The sequence below is a fragment of the Penaeus vannamei genome, chromosome 43 (assembly GCF_042767895.1).
Source record: "Penaeus vannamei isolate JL-2024 chromosome 43, ASM4276789v1, whole genome shotgun sequence".
NCBI lineage: Eukaryota > Metazoa > Arthropoda > Malacostraca > Decapoda > Penaeidae > Penaeus > Penaeus vannamei.
In genome coordinates, this window is record NC_091591.1 from 17,706,489 (window position 1) to 17,711,488 (window position 5,000).

Genomic DNA, 5,000 nt, shown 5'->3' on the forward strand with positions numbered 1-5,000 from the left:
AGGGAGGAGGAGAGAGGGAGGGAAGGAGGGACGGAGGGAGGGGAAGGAGGAGGGAGGGAAGGAGAGGTGGAAGGGGGAAAGGGAGGACGGACGGAGGGACGGAGGGAGGAAGGGAGGGAAGGAGAGGTGGAAGGGGGAAAGGGAGGACGGACGGAGGGAAGGGAGGGAGGGAAGGAGAGGTAAGAAGGGGAAGAAAGGGAGGACGGACGGAGGAAGGAGGGACGGAGGAGGGAGGAAGAAGGGAGGATTGGGTGGGAGGGAGGGAGGGAAGGAGGGAAGGAGAAGGAGAGGTGGAAGGAGGGAAGGAAAGGGAGGAGGGAGGGAGGGAAAGGAGGGAAGAGGTGGAAGGGGGAAAGGGAGGACGGACGGAGGGAAGGAAAGGGAGGAGGGAAGGGAGGGAAGGGTAAGGAGATGGTGGAAGGAGGAAAGGGGGTGGGGGGATGTTGGGAATGTGCGAGAGTATGGGGAAGTGGGGAGGAGGGAGGGGGAAGGGGAAGGGGTGAGGGAAGGGTGGAGAGAGAGATGGGGGAGAGAAAGATGTCGGAAAGAAATGGGGAAAGAGGAGATAGCAAGCGGAGAGTTGGGAAGGAGAGAACGGGAGAAACAGGGGGAAACAGGCGAAAAGTCGACCAGGCGAGGGGAGAAATGGAGGGCGAATGGGAAGAAGGGGAGAGAGAGGAAAGGAGCAGATATTGGAAGAAAGGAAGAAAAAGTCAGTAGAAAAAAAGTTATATCGAAAAGAGTCAAAAGAGAAAAAGAGGAAAAGAAGAATTACCGAATAGAGGAGAAGGGGAAGGGAGGGAGGAGGAGGGGAAGAGGAGAGAGGGGAGAGGGAGATCAGGGAGGGAAGAGGAGAAAGGAGAGAGAGAACTCCCTTCACATAATACTCTGTGACCTCCAGATTTGCAAAGACGAGAAGAGAAAAAGAAGAAGGATTACCGAATAGAGAAGGGGAAGGGGAGAAGGGGAAGGGAGTGGAGGGAGGGAAGGGAAGAGGGGAAAGGAGAGAGAGACTCCCTTCACATACTGCTCTGTGACCCCCAGACTCTACCCAGATTTGCTAGCGCTGTCACGTGCTGTAATGAGAGTACAGCGAGGTCGTTGTCATAAGGGCGAATCACCTTTGGCTTTACGTGTCTCGCTCATCCTTCCGCGAATCTCCTTCTCCATCATCATCATCATCATCCTTTTTTACTGCTACTACTACCGTTATTATCATCATTATCATTACCCTTATAATTATTTCATTATTATTTTTATAAATGTCATTATCGTCATTATCATTTCATTATTATTGTTTTCATTATCATTATCATCCTTACTATTGTTGTTGTTACCGTTATCATTACAATTATCATTTTCACCATCACTGTTATTTCATTATTTTTATTGTTATCATTATTATCATTATTCTAATTATCATTACTATCATCATTATTACTATTATTGTCATTAATATCACTATTATCTTTATCATCATCATCATTATCAACGTCGATTTGATCATCTTCGCCATCACTAACATTATCATCATCATTAGCATCAACATCATAGTAATTAACATCATCACCGTTCGTCTTAGTGACACCTCTACTACCTTCATTACCATCTTCATCATCATTACCCAGGAGGATGTTAGTTAATCCTACACGCTCACTGGTTACCTGGTTGACTGCTTAACCCTTTGGTCGATTTCATGGCTTGCACCTGTTCGTCAGAGGTTACTGGCAGCCTGGGACGAGCAAATGATTAGGTCTGGCTGGCTCAGGCGAGTAGACAAGCAGGGAGATGCAAGTACTTTTTTATATATGTACTACGAGTATTGGTTTAGATTCTTCTTTTTATGCTCGAGTCAAAGCAGTGTTGAAAGGGCTTTATACTTGTGGTCTTTTGGGGGCTTACGATCAAGGGGTTGGGGCATCAGCAGACCTTTGAATGCCCCTAAATACGGCTTGCAGGTTGATAAGATGAAAGGGGGAGTTTTGTGTGTCTGTATGGGTTAGGGGGAGAGAGAGTGAGGGACTGTGTGTGTGTGTGTGTGTGTACAAGTGTGTGCTTCTATGAGGGTACGGATACGTGTGTATGGAAGAGAGAGAGAGAAGGAGTGTGGATGAGGGGGGGATATGGGTACATGTGTACGAAAAAGAGAGAGAGTGTCCATGTGTGTGTGTGTGTGTGTGTGTGTGTGTACAAGTGTGTGTTTCTATGAGGGTATGGATACGTGTGTATGGAAGAGAGAGAGAGAAAGAGTGTGTGGATGGGGGGGATATGGGTACATGTGTATGAAAAAGAGAGAGAGTGTCCATGTGTGTGTATGTGTGTGTGTACAAGTGTTTGTTTCTATGAGGGTATGGATACGTGTGTATGGAAGAGAGAGAGAGAAAGAGTGTGGATGAGGGGGGGGGTATAGGTACATGTGTACGAAAAAGAGAGGGAGTGTGTATGTGCGTGTGTGTGTGTGTGTACAAGTGTGTGTTTCTATGAGGGTACGGATACGCGTGTAAGGAAGAGAGAGAGAAAGAGTGTGTGGATGGGGGGGGGATATGGGTACATGTGTACGAAAAAGAGAGAGACTGACCATGTGTGTGTGTGTTTGGTTTTAGAGCGTCCGTGTCTGTGTGTACTTGACAGCGTGTAAGACTGCGTGTGTGACTGCAGTGTATGTAAGTACTTCTTTATATTTACTACGAGCATTGGTATAGATTTTTTCTTTTTATGCTCAAGTCAAAGCAGTGTTCAAAGGCTGTTCCTCTTTGATGATAAGAGCGATAAGAGTAGGTTGAGGTGGAGCTTCGGTGAAGAGGAAATGTTCGGTATGGATTGTGGTTGTTAAGGTTTTGTCTCCTGATTGTACGTCTTGCTATTAATACCATTATCCATATTTTTATTACAATGAAAAACAACTATTATAAAATGGGGGGGGGGGTATGGGTACATGTGTGTGAAAAAGAGAGGGATTGTCCATGTGCGTGTGTGTGTGTGTGTGTTTTAGTGTGTGTGTGTGTGTGTGTGTGTTTGTTTCAGTGCGTGTGTGTGTGTTTTAGTGTGTGTGTTGTGTGCGTGTGTTTGTTTTAGTGTATGTGTGTGTGTGCGTGTGTGTGTGTGTGTGTGACTGCATTGTATGTGCAGGTGAATGTGTACAAAGGTTACTGTGTCAGTGTTTACAACATATAAAATATCAGTGTGATTTAGCGTATCTCTCTCTCTGGTCCAGTGTTATAAGTTAAGAGTCTCTATTATCAAGAAGTTGGTAACTTACGATCCTCCTTACTTCAATTAAAGACAAATTACGAGGAAGCATAAACCACAGACAAATGCGTGTTTCTTGGGAGAGATCGAATTAAAAAAAAAAAAAAAAAAAAAAAAAAAAAAGTTTAGGAGCAAACAAGACAGATCGTTATCAGGATTTGATATTTTCATCTACTCTTCTCGTTAGATTTTTTATTTCTCTTTCATCTTTTTTTCACATACTAAAATGAAATATACTTTTTGTGTCGTTTTAATGTAACATGACGGCAAAAAATACAAATACACATATATTCATATGCGTGTGCGTGTGTGTGTGTAAATATATATACATATCTTAGCAATATTATAATATAAACAAGCAATATTCTCTTCCAATTTAATTCATATCTAATTCATATCTATACCCTCTCTTTTCCTACTATTTATAAATCAATAACCATTACCACAAACAAAATAAAAACATATGTGAGACAGAATCGACAACTCCCTCCCATTCTATCAGTATATTTCTATGCTATTACTTGGACATAGATTAATTGTTTCCCTTTTTAATCTTCATAAATTCTCTCTCACCCTTTTTTAATAAATGATTGCAATCTGAGTCTATTCAAATATATGATTGCATTCTCAATCTATTTATTGAAGTATCATCTATGACTAATTCCGTTACTGTATCTATGGACCATTAAAATAACGAAATAAGTAATTATTATTCCCTAGCAACAAAGCATTATGGCATAATATGATAGATTAATGATATATAATGATATAATGATAGATTAATATAATGATATAATGATATATTAATATAATGATATAATGATATACAAATATAATGATATATCAATATAATGATATAATGATATATTAATATAATGATATAATGATATATTAATATAATGATATAATGATATATTAATGATATAATGATTATATAATGATAGATTAATGACTGACAGCTAAACAGACCCAGAGACATAATACAGAATTTTCTCTCAACCTTCCCTTCCTTTCTTTCCCTCCATCTTTTCTTTCCCGCTTCTTCCTCCTCAATCGCCTTCTTCCTCTCCTTTCTCCCTCTCGCCCTCTTTCCTCCTCTTCATGCGGCGTCGTTGCAGCGTGTTGCAAGAGCTTCCGAAGCGGCGTCCTCTGCCCTGGATAAAGGATTCGATCTCATCTATGCAAATACGCCATTGGAGCCGAGAGTGAACTAACCATTTTCTTTATAGTTTTATATGTTGAGCGCAATATTCCTCTTTTTACGGTCCGCGGCGCACACGATGCAGGTGTAATGTGCATATATAAACACTTAAACGCAGACAAAACCCAGGCTAGATTAACGTAATTCCATTTATGTGTTCCAAAAAGTGGAGTGCTCTCGCCGCGGCCTTGTGCTCGCCGCCCTGCACGTCACCCGGGGCTCTAGCGCTGGAATAAGTGAATTAAAAACGGGCGTCGCGGCCGAAGATTGGCTCCGCCCACGAGCTGCGGCTGGGGGGGCGCGGGGTGGGGGAGGGGGGGAGGAAGGGAGGGGGGGAGGGGGGGAAGGTCATCGGCTGCCGTTCATGGAGCTCTCTCTCTGTATCTCGATCTAGATCCGTTTGACTATCTAATCTTTTTTTGGGTTTGTATCTATATGCTTATTTATCTATTTGCGTGTGTGTGTGTGTGTGTTGTGTGTTGTATATGTAGACACACACACACACATACACACACACACACATATATACATATATATATATATATATATA